Here is a 13,140-nt window from a genome sequence, read left to right as displayed (position 1 = left end):
GGCTGATATTTGCAACCTTGCACCTGCAGTAAGTCAGTCTTGTAACTACAAATGTATTACAACTTTTGGAACATAAAAAAACCCTTATGGTGAATTAGAGTAATTGCTTTCTATGAATAATTATGTACTGTATGTACAGTACAGGAGAGGTTGGCAACATTTCACCTGTTGTAAGTCAGTCTGGCCACTAGGAATGTACTACAACCTTTGGAACATAAAAAAACATGTTGGTGAATTACAGTAATTGTTTTAATAAAATAAATATGTACTGTATGTACAGTAAGGGAGATGTTGGCAAAATTTCAACTGTAGTAACTCGTGTAACTACAAACATACTACAACCATTGAAACATGAAAAAAAAAAAACATTTTGGTCATTACAGTAATTGTTTTTGATGTTTGATTATGTACTGTACATACAGTAAGGGAGATATTGGCAAACTTTCACCTGTAGTAAGTTAGTCTTGTAACTAGTGATGTACTACAACATTTGGAACATAAAAAACACTTTTGGTCAATTACAGTAATTGTTTTCTAAGATTAATTATGTACTGTACATACAGTAAGGGAGATATTGGCAAAATTTCACCTGTAGTAAGTCAGTCTTGTAAATACAAATTTACTACAACCTTTGGAACATGAAAAAAACCATTCTGGTGATTTACAGTAATTGTTTTTAAAGAATTATGTACTGTACATACAGTAAGGGAGATATTGGCAAAAATTCAACTGTAGTAAGTCAGTCTTGTAAATACAAACAAACTACAACCTTTGGAATATGAAAAACCCCTTTTGGTGATTTACAGTAATTGTTTTTATAAGAATAATTATGTACTATACGTACAGTAAAGGAGATATTGGCAAAATTTCACCTGTAGTACGTCAGTCTTATAAATATAAATTTACTACAACCTTTGGAACATGAAAAAACCCTTTGGTGATTTACAGTAATTGTTTTTAAAGAATTATTATGTACTGTACGTACAGTAAGGGAGATATTGGCAAAATCTCACCTGTAGTAAGTCTTGTAACTACAAATGAACTACAACCTTTGGAACAGGAAAAAACCCTTTTGGTAATTTACAGTAATTGTTTTTTTTTTTTTTATAATAATAATTACGTACTGTACATACACTAAGGGAGATATTGGCAACATTTCAACTGTAGTAAGTCAGTCTTGTAAATACAAACTTACTACAACCTTTGGAACATGAAAAAACTCTTTTGGTGATTTACAGTAATTGTTTTTAAATTATTATTATGTACTGTACGTACAGTAAGGGAGATATTGGCAAAAATTTAACTGTAGTAAGTCTTGTAACTACAAACGAACTACAACCTTTGGAATATGAAAAACCCCTTTTGGTGATTTATAGTAATTGTTTTTTTTTAAGAATAATTATGTACTGTATGTACAGTAAGGGAGATATTGACAAAATTTCACCTGTAGGAAGTCAATCTTGTAAATACAAATTTACTACAACCTTTGGAACAGGAAAAAAACCCTTTTGGTGATTTATAGTAATCGTTTTAAAATAATTATTATGTACTGTACATACAGTAAGGGAGATATTGGCAAAAATTTAACTGTAGTAAGTAAGTCTTGTAACTACAAACGAACTACAACCTTTGGAATATGAAAAACCCCTTTTGGTGATTTATAGTAATTGTTTTTTTTAAGAATAATGATGTACTGTATGTACAGTAAGGAGATATTGACAAAATTTCACCCGTAGGAAGTCAGTCTTGTAAATACAAATTTACTACAACCTTTGGAACAGGAAAAAACCCTTTTGGTGATTTATAGTAATTGTTTTTAAATAATTATTATGTACTGTACATACAGTAAGGGAGATATTGGCAAAAATTTAACTGTAGTAAGTCAGTCTTGTAACTACAAACGAACTACAACCTTTGGAATATGAAAAAAACCCTTTTGGTGATTTACAGTAATTGTTTTTTAAGAATAATGATGTACTGTATGTACAGTAAGGGAGATATTGTCAAAATTTCACCTGTAGTAAGTCAGTCTTGTAAATCCAAATTTTCTACAACCTTTGGAACATGAAAAAACCCTTTTGGTGATTTTTAGTAATTGTTTTTTTAAGAATAATTATGTACTGTACGTAGAGTAAGGGAGATATTGGCAAAATTTTACCTGTAGTAAGTCAGTCTTGTAAATATAAATATACTACAACCTTTGTAACATGAAAAAACCCTTTTGGTGATTTACAGTAATTGTTTTTAAAGAATTATTATGTACGGTACGTACAGTAAGGGAGATATTGGCAAAATTTCACCTGTAGTAAGTCAGTCTTGTAACTGCAAATGTACTACAATCTTTGGAACAGGAAAATAAATCATTTTGGTGATTTACAGTAATTGTTTTTAAAGAATTATTATGTACTGTACATACAGTAAGGGAGATATTTGCAAACTTTCACCTGTAGTAAGTTAGTCTTGTAACTAGTGATGCACTACAACATTTGGAACATAAAAAAACCCTTTTGGTCAATTACAGTAATTGTTTTCTAAGATTAATCATCTACTGTACATACAGTGAGGGAGATATTGGCAGAATTTCACGTGTAGTAAGTCAGTCTTGTAACTACAAACTTACTACAATATTTGGGACATGAAAAACCCCTTATGGTGATTTACAGTAATTGTTTTCCTGGATTAATTATGTACTGTACATACAGTAAGGGAGATATCCGCAAACTTTCTCCTGTAGTAAGTCAGTATTGTAACTACAAATATACTACAACCTTTGGAACATAAAAATAGCCTCATGGTTATTTATAGTAATTGTTTTTTTAAGAATAATTATGTACTGTACGTAGAGTAAGGGAGATATTGGCAAAATTTTACCTGTAGTAAGTCAGTCTTGTAAATATAAATATACTACAACCTTTGGAACATGAAAAAACCCTTTTGGTGATTTACAGTAATTGTTTTTAAAGAATTATTATGTACGGTACGTACAGTAAGGGAGATATTGTTTGTAGCGACATATTGGTTAAATATTTTCTGTCAGTTTGCCCACAAGGCATTTTCTGTGGTGTTGGAAACATAATTTGTATTGATTATTGGACTTCCTTTTGTACTGAGAGGTAAATTTGCAGACGGTCCCTAAAGCAAGCCTAGGCGAATATCAAACCTAAAACTAACTTTACCGCGCTTGGCACCACGGAACTCAACAACTTGACCTCACTCACTGGATGTTGTAATGTTGCTGGCTTGTTTAGGAACTTATAAGCTTTTCGTCGACTCTCTTGCAATGGCAAGTAATTAACTTGACATTTTTTCTCGTCCTGTCACCATAAAATCCAGTTTGGCTATAGTCAGAACTAAAATCTGTGATAGGAGCACGGAGTGAGTCTGTGCTGAGATCACGGATATACGGTGGCCCAGTAATGCACAACACAACGACATTAAAAAAGCAAACATAAGCTCACAACACAACGACATTAAGCCACAACACAAATACATTAAGCCACAACACAAAGACATTAACCCACAACACAACGAAATGCTCACAACAAAATTAAGCCACAACAGAACAAAATTTTCACAACACAACGAAATTAAGCCACAACACAACGAAATTCTCACAACACAACAAAATTCTCACAACACAAATACATTAAGCCACAACACAACGGAAATGCTCCCGACCACTAGGGTGCAGTTGGTCTGCAGAAACGGGCAATAGACTACATATTTCCTGTGAAATCTCGGGGCGAATAAGAGAGTGCATTACCAGCTGCAAACTTTTATCCATAAACGATGAATATTACATAATATTTATACATTTTGCTATAATACGACAAATTAAGTATACCACAGCAATATAATTATTTAATGAAGAGTTCCATAGACATATGTGAGGGTGGTTTACACCGCTATTGCTGTGACCCGTTTTGTGAGGCTCCTCAAAGGTTTTTCACACTTCTCCACTGGATGTAGAAACTCAAAATAAGTGGATTCAAATTAGTAATGTAAGATTTAAGGATTTCAACATCACTTCTGATACTTCAGTCTGCAGGCGCCTCTTCAAGAATGACAACAGCATGCGAATCTACACTAGGTAAGATCTAAACCTTTATTACTATATTAACGAGCACAATGTAGGCCTATTGTGAATTTTTTAATTGTCATTATTTATTTTTTGTCGCTGTGGTTGCCTGTTTGTTTAAAAACCTCTTCCGTGGATCAAGGCAATACCTGTTAGTAGATGACCCAAAAATAAAAAAATAAAGCTGTCATCATATACTCAACATTATGTCGCTGTAAACCCATATGGCTTGCTTTGTTCATTGGCATACAGAAATGTTGTAAATGTTACCGTCAGTCATCTAGATAGACCCCACAGAATAAATTCAGAACAGTTTAGAATGACACGAGGGAGAATAAGCTAAAACCCCAGCTAAAATCTTTTTACAGACTTACCTTTTTTCCACTTGTATGTCAATAGATTATACATTTTTAAGTATCCTTCAGGTTCAGTGTAGGCAAACAAACTTTTTACATTGTTTGGTGTGTATTTTCTGAAAACATGTCTCATCCAATCTAGATTTGAGAAGTAGATCCATTTAATGGCCATTTGGAGAGTTATTGAACCTGCTTTCCACATGGTTCGTGAGACCAGAGCAAGGACAGCTACAGCGAGGAGAGAAGTTGGAATAACAAGCAATGCAATGGTAAATATTGATATTGTATTGTTTGTGACAGAGAAAAAAACTGTTATATTTATTTTCACTTTTTGATGCACACATTACATGCATGTATCATAATTATTTAACAATTATTTTGACAGTGTCAGTCTCTGCAGCCCTTCGATGAGTTCCCCCTCTTCATGGTCCACCTTTCAGTCGATCTTCCACAGAGAGATCTGGCCTTACACAAAAAACTTGGGATGGATTCATTTGGTTTTATTTGTACAGACTACAATATAAAATGTAAATTAAATATTATGTAAGTGCAAATATATGTAATTTTAATGTTTTCTTGCTCACCAGTGTAGTGTAAACATGTAAATATCCACAATTAAATTTTTTAAACTTTGATACAGTTTTAATAGTTATGTAAAATACAAATACTAATAACTATGACAGTGTAATGGTGTGTTACTATATTTTTATAACACTTCTGCCACTTGGAGGACTGCTAGGTCAGGCAGATCACTGGTGAAATCACTGTAAACATTCTCCTGAGATGAAAAACAAAGGTATAGTGTAAATTGACCATTAAGAAAAATAAAAAATTTCCACCATCATTACAAGTTGCATGCATAATGAATAGAGCCATAATCATTATGATTGTGTTTTTGTCTTTTTTCTGTTAGGGCTAATCAAATAGGCATGTTATACATTATGAATAAAAGCAAGATATGAAAAGATGATGTATCAATATTAGACACTTTCCTCCTACCTTAACCACTCAGCGAGTTTCCTCTCTTGAAAACAGGACCACCATCCCTCTGACAGGACCTGGCTTAATTCTCTAGGCATACCAATGGGGCGTGTTAATGTTATTAATCAAAGTTTATTAATTATGTCATACATTAAAGAATTTGATAATTCTCTTAATTACCATTGTTTTAGGTTTGTGCCAGCTCTGCTCCCTTCAGTGCAGCTCTGTACAAGAGGAACTGCACTCATTCTCAGTTCTGAATAGTGTGCTGTCTGCTACAGTGCTGCAACAGTATGGATGGGAGTCCGTTAAAACAATCTGTGAAGATAATAACATTGGTTTACATATTTAATTGATTTCAGATACATTTGGAATTACTTTCAGTTGCATTTTAAATTATTACATTGTAAATTACTCTATATTTAAAATAAATTATGACAAATAATTAATATTTTATATAATGTTACAAACATGCCAATAGACTGTAAAGAGATCAGTAATATTTCAAAGGATGTCCCTATCTCTCTTAACCATTTCTGATCTTTTTTGCTTTTGTACTGAATAGCTTTATCATGCTTGTGTTGGGGATCCCTGGAAAACTGCTATATAAATGTGAACAATTAATTCAAGCTTCAGGTTACAGATAATATAATTTGAAAATATAACAATAACTGTCAGACTAAAGCCCCGTTCACACAATGAATGATAACTATTAAGATAACGATAGAGTCCACAGCAGCGAACGATATAATCTGTTTATTCTAAGCGCGCACACGCTTGTCAGCTGCTTTACATTCTCGAGCTCGTTATAGCAGGATTCTGATTGGCTGTCAATGTTTTTAATCGTTCATCAGCTGGAAGAAAAATAGTTCTTAATTCCAATGATATTGTTTCTCTTCTTTATCATTATAGCTGTGGTGTGGACTCTTTTTTTAAATAGGGAGAACGATTTTTAAAACTAAATATCTTTATCGTTTTCTTTATAGTTTGGTGTGAACGGTCCTTTAAGATTTATTACGATACATGGCAATCTAAAAATGGCAACAGTATTTAAAATACTTTATATCAAGTGAAGAAGTTTATATCACAGCAAACACCTATCAGAACCACCGATGCAAATCAACGTGGATTACCGGGAGTCCTGCTGTTATTTCTACTATCTCTTACGAGTTATAAAAAGATGAGGTGGACGGAGTTTAAAGCTAAACTCTAACTTAGCCCTGCTATTTTTGAGCTGATCAAGTCAGTGCAGCAGCGTTATCCAGCCTTATTAGCTAGATTTGCTAGAAGACGATAGAACAATACTCACCCTAAAGTTGTTGATGTAACGTTTAATGCCCTTCTCCGCGCGATGAAATTCATTTACAGTCATCAGGGGAAGTTCTTGTAAAATGAAAAATCTTCTCCGCTTGTCAATTTGAAAGCTCTACGGAAAGAGCAATGGTTTCCCCGCACAACACCGGATTTACATAAGCCCCCCTGAGGAAAAACATTGTGTACAAGAGCAGAGCTAAACGGTCCAAATATTATCAATTTATTTTTTGCTCGATTCATGAATCGATAAATTAAGATTATCAGGATATCAAAACATTAAAAAAACACGTTTTTCATTTAAAAATCGATTACACATATTAAGTTACACATACGTCTCGATGAAATATTGGTGTTTAACTTTCAACACTGCCCCCTAGTGGTCGGGAGCACTTCCGTTGTGTTGTGGCTTAATTTCGTTGTGTTGTGGCTTAATTTCGTTGTGTTGTGGCTTAATGTATTTGTGTTGTGGGTTAATTTCGTTGTGTTGTGAGAATTTCGTTGTGTTGTGGCTTAATGTATTTGTGTTGTGGCTTAATTTCGTTGTGTTGTGAGAATTTCGTTGTGTTGTGGCTTAATGTATTTGTGTTGTGGCTTAATGTCGTTGTGTTGTGAGAATTTCGTTGTGTTGTGGCTTAATGTATTTGTGTTGTGGCTTAATGTATTTGTGTTGTGAGAATTTCGTTGTGTTGTGGCTTAATGTATTTGTGTTGTGGCTTAATGTCCTTGTGTTGTGAGAATTTCGTTGTGTTTTGGCTTAATGTATTTGTGTTGTGGCTTAATGTCGTTGTGTTGTGAACTTATGTTTGCTTTTTTAATGTCGTTGTGTTGTGCACCACTAGGCCACCGTACGGATAACTCTAACGCCAGTCAATGGCACTCATCTTCCGTGGTCCACACACGGATACTCGTTTCAGTGATGGAGTACAGACCTCACTCAATGGACGTGCTATCTCATCTGGAAACGCAACATTTGAAGTATTTATTTTCCAACACCAAATACCATGACCAACCTGACTGTTATTGTAACTATTGCATTGTCCTGCCATCATACAAATTCACTTTGATTCTGTTAGCTTAACTAAAATCTGTGATACGAGCACGGAGTGAGTCTGTGCTGAGATCACGGATAACTAATGCAAGTCAATGGCACTCATCTTCCGTGGTCCACACACGGATACTCGTTTCAATGACAGAGAACAGATCTCACTCAATGAACGTATTTATTTATTTTCTATTTTGGCTATAGTCAGAACTAAAATCTGGGTTGTGCAACCCAGTCTCACGGCAGTTCGTGATTTGGTCACGTAATTTAATCTATTTATTCGTGGCAGGGACACGTTTATTTTCGTGATTGCAGCACGTTTTTTAAAACTAATGCATTTCAATTGGATGCATCTTACGATACTTTCTGATTTAAATTATTATTATTTTTTTCCACAGGACAACAGAAGAAACTCACTGAAACTTAAAAAAAAAAAAAAAAAAATCGGAGCTTAACTTACTGTAACAAAACTGAGCAACATATTGTATTGCTGGTGACAAAAACACATATTAAAACTTTTTTTGCTGTAAAATGCGCAATGGTTCTTTTTTTTTTTTTTACTGATTTTATAGGCCTAGATTTTTTTTTTTTTTGTGTGTCCTTGACACAACTGTAACACATTTTCACATTTAGAAAAAATATAGTTTAAATAAAAAGAACCAACAAATAAAAATAAAATAAATAAACTAGCAGAGATAGGCATACAGATCTTTTTTCTTTTTTTTTTTTTACTTTAGACTCTAAAGTTAAAAGTTTTTATTAAAGTTATTGTAAAGGCTGCTTAAAATGCGATAGCCATACTGTCGTTGATGAGCCGCTGATCGCTGTCAGATTCTGTGATATGAATGTCCACGTTGGATTGTGGCTTATGGGCTTAGAATGAGCCCCGCTCGGCCCGTGTTCTGGCTTACTGTAATATTTCACCGGTAATAAGACCGAAATAATATAATTAAAATAAAGAAATGAATGAATACAATGATAACATCTAAATAAATGTTGATAGATGTAGCGTTATAGTTTTAAAAATATCAATAAACAGCAAATCAACACAGCTTCGAAATAATAACCGAAAAAGACCTAAATAGTAATACTACATAATTAATATACAGCGCCGCCACTCCCACCACGCGCATCACGCGCTGTGTGTCAACCATAGACTGAATAAAAACATGGACGTAGTGTCCGTGACGTCACCCGTAGTCTCCTGAAGTGTGTTTTTGAAGCTTAAAGTGTGTAGAGCGGGCCGTCGCCATCTTGGGAGCGCGTCACCGCGCGACTCTGCCGCACAATCAAAAATGGGCAAAAAGGCGGGAGCTAGTTGCTGAAGCCACACCCACCTAGCACGACGGCAGTGTCAGCAGCGGCAATCCACCTGTCACTCAAGTGGCTACGCCCTTAATTATGCAGAACTTTAAGTCTTAATATAATTTAAACGGATGAGTTATAAAAAAATTCACCCCCCTCACAGTTGTCATGAAGGGCAAAATTAGCTATTTAGACCAAAATCATTTTTTGAACCAGGCTGTAAACATGTTTTTTCCTGCTGTAAAGTTGGGCATTTTAACATGGGGAGTCTATGGAACTGACTCCTTTTTGCAGCCAGCCTCAACCGGCCAGTCGATGAATTGCAGTTTTAGTCACTTCCTTATTGGACTCATGAGAGAGAGCGGGAGGTTGGCGCTGGGTGTCAACCCATTCTCACTCCAAAAGCGTCAAAAACTGAAGCGTGGTCAAGCCATAGACAGGGTCAAGCGCCTCTAGCGTCACTGACATGAGATGTTTATTGCTATGAAATCACGTTCAAGAAGTCTCATTCAGCACACATCACGATACTTGCCATCGGTTTACAAGAGCCACAGGTTGGGTGAGTAGTAGTATGCTCTTTAAATGCCTGTTATAAAATGTATTCTGTCTTCTTTATTAATCAGATGAGCGCCTTATGTTTACTCTCTGTATTACATCGGTCATCCGAGGCTGTCTTTCATTGAGTTTCATTGTGTTTAACTAAATGAACACAGCTGCTAACTGGGGTGATAAAACTCCGTTTTATATTCATTTCAGGTTCAAAGATGTAAGTTGTCTTTGTAGTAAAATCATGGTAACAATGACACCTACAATAGTAGGTAAAACCCAGTAAACAAGACATTTACCATGTTTTTTTTTTACCACAGTAACTGTAGTTTTACTATGGTATAGTAACAGCACAATAATCACCAAAATAACTATAGTTGTACCACTGTAATGATAGTGTTTTAATGTGCTTTTATATGACATATTTCACAGTAATCACATTTAGCCTACTGTACCATGCTTGTAATACCTTTTTAATGTAAATAAAAAAAAAAATCTTGCAGTTCATTCATATTAGTTTATATATTAAATATTTTGCTCACAGATCACTATTAACATTCTGTATATAATTCTGTTTTATTTTCTTTCCCCTTGTATTTATTTTTTAGCTGAAAAGACGTAAAGGAAACAGTCACCCCAGTCGTGTTTGTGGAGAGGTATTCCTTCAGAAATGGAGAAGACAGAAAGCTGCAGAGGCAGGTTGGTCTGTGATAGTTTGTCCCTTTTATCAAACATTCCTGCTGTTATCATTTGCACAGCATTTGTTGTTAAACTGTTGTACGGTCCAAATACCCACACTTGCCATCTTTGCACATTTCCTTTATTTAGCCCAAGTGAGCATGAAGATCACAAGTGTGTGTCGATCTTAACATGACAAAGTTCGTTTCAACTTTGCATTTTAAAATAAACTTCTAAATGTCTTTTCAATAGTCCCTATTAAAGATGACAATTTAATTTGTGGTGCTTCTAATTAAGTGATAAAAAGCAGTTGCAAATGATGTACAAAATAAATATACTTTTCTGTGCACCAAGAAAACGTGCAACACTTTGTTTTACTACTAAATTATTCTCAATATCTAATTATTATTATTAATATTTCATATACATTGGAAAGGTTTGCGTGACCTCTTGTGAGATCTTGTCACGCTGTCTAGTCTCTGTTTCCCTTGGTGTCCACTAGTGGGCTCGCTTCCCCTTAGGCACTTCACCGTAGGCACTAGAATTCCACTAGTCTTGTCCTTTCATCACAGTAATTGCACTCCTGCTAATTGCACCAGGTGCCTTCACTTAATTGTCATTAGCCTCCCTATATTTACCAGTCTTTTCATGTTGTCTGTATGGAGTCCTTTCCTCTCGTATCCCAGTCTTCTCGTCCTCCGAGATTCTTCGTAAGTCTTCTCGTCCTCCGAGACCCCTCGTTTTCCGAGTTCCCACTCCATTTCCTTTTCTGTTCCTTCCTTTGTTTGTTTGTTTTTGGACTGCTTTCTGGTTTTGACCCTGGCTTGTTTTCATTACATTTTGGATTACCCCAATAATAAATCATACCTGCAATTGGATCTATCTCTCTCCCTGTGTCTTACTGGAACGCGATCGTCACAGATCTCTACAAAAAGTCTCATGACTAATTCCAAAACATGATGCCTGATGGGATACACTAAGCGTTGTATAGGGCTCCGGAGCAGTACTGGAGAGGTTTAGTGTGTGTTAAGGACGCTGTGCTTTGGCATTATTAAGACCGGGGACAGTCTTGTGCATGCACTGTCACGTACACAAGCTCTCAAGTTACAAAGACCTCAAGTGTGGGTATCTGGAAAGGGGAAAAGTCTTTAAAATGATCCCTAAATACAGTCGCACATCGAAGTCTTAATAATTCAGTAATTCAATTTAACACTTGTATGATATTGTACAAGCCCCTGGACAATCTCATCTGACACTATCACTATATTGGAAAATCAGTTGCCCCACACAGTCAGAAAGTTTATATTGTTCATTGGCTTCTCTTTAAATTACTTCAAATAAGCCCCATCAGTTCATGTTCCCACTATGCGAGATCTTCACGAGTAGAAATGCTAGTTTAATGTGACACTTGATATATATTAATTCTTTGATTAATTTGTCAGAACCAGATCAATTACACTACTGATAACAGTCCTGTTAGCATGTATTAATTTTTAAACCAACTCATATGAATATAGCTTGCTATTAATGACTTGCTTTTAATAATGGATGCATTTAACATTTAATTATATAGCATCTTTGCAGAGGAAAAAATTATGTATAAGTAATGTATTAGTTAAAGTATATAGTAATGTATAAGTTGTGTGTAATGAAATAATATTTCCTTCCTTTCTGTCTTACAGGATTGTCTTAATTACATGTTTAATGAGCAATATTAATTGCACACAGAGTAAGTAGAGATTATCTTGTTTCACAGAAGAGAAGGAAGACCAAGAAAATGATTTGCTCAGGATGAGGAATGAAGACGGCCATCTTGTGCTCAAACGAACAGAAGTCCACTGGTTTGTGTTTATTGAAGCAATGCTGTGTTATACAGCACTTTATGATGATCTCTCACAGGACTGTTCATGTCAGCCTAGATTATTCTTTTCAATGTTTTTATATTTATTTTATCTATTTTATTTGATGCAGCTATTATAATTATAGCATGTTAGAAAATTGTGACTGGAACATTTTTAATCTTAAGTTAAAAACACCACCTGTTTTCTCTTAAAAGCATACAAGTGTGATAAAAGTGGTTTAGTTGATATAAACACCAATTGACATTATTTCATTGTTTTGTAAATGTTGTGTTATAAATTGTGAATTGATAGTTGATTGGTTTGAAGCCAGGCCTTACACTGCACAGACTAAAACACATTTGTGAGAGAAGTCAGGAACTTTGGAGAAAGATTCTAGAGGAAGAAAACACATTTACTGCAACAATAGATCAATTCTAGAGTCTCTGAGAACTACACATGCTAATGGAGTCTCATGAGCAAGACCTTTGCCTCTGTAATTTTTTCTTAATTCTTGCATAATGAAATTGTTTATTGCAGTATTTTAACAATTTTACTTTGTACACATGATCTCATCAGCCAAATGAGGGGTTTTGACCAAGTGATGCTCTTGAAAGGAGTGAAAGAAGAGGATGTGGTAAATTGTCTTCAGAGAAAAAGCTTCTCAAAAGGTCTCAAAACAGCTTGAAGAATGGTTAAGTGTACAGTACTACAAGGGTCATAGTTGCTCACCCTGCTAAAATCACACAGAACATAATCTGAGCTCTCTGTCCATTAAACAACTTCATCTGGATTGTTTGTTTCACTTTGACCAGGTCTGGGATCTTAGGACTGAGAGATCCTCTGGCTGAGAAAATGCTACAGCACATCAGTGCTGGATATCAACCACAAACTGTTTCCAGACACGAGAGAAGAAGAATGAAACCAGTTTAGATGTGATGATAAGGAATCATTATTTTCTGAAACAGTATCAAATGTCTTATTTGTATCACAGTTGACTGG

At 34.9% G+C, this 13,140-nt stretch overlaps 1 long non-coding RNA gene across 1 annotated transcript in view; it reads right to left on the bottom strand.

Annotated features, from left to right (window-relative positions):
* The window catches only part of LOC132115902 (uncharacterized), a 411,617-nt gene extending 398,783 nt beyond the window's left edge, over nt 1–12,834 (bottom strand). Inside the window, exon 1 of the long non-coding RNA XR_009425578.1 lies at nt 12,705–12,834. This is a non-coding gene — a long non-coding RNA (uncharacterized LOC132115902). The remainder of the gene's footprint in view (nt 1–12,704) is intronic.
* Nucleotides 12,835–13,140: the final 306 nt, after the last annotated feature.

The sequence above is a fragment of the Carassius carassius genome, chromosome 35, assembly GCF_963082965.1.
Source record: "Carassius carassius chromosome 35, fCarCar2.1, whole genome shotgun sequence".
Classification (NCBI taxonomy): domain Eukaryota; kingdom Metazoa; phylum Chordata; class Actinopteri; order Cypriniformes; family Cyprinidae; genus Carassius; species Carassius carassius.
The sequence above is the reverse complement of the archived record's forward strand: the minus strand, read 5'-3'. Positions and strand labels throughout refer to the sequence as shown.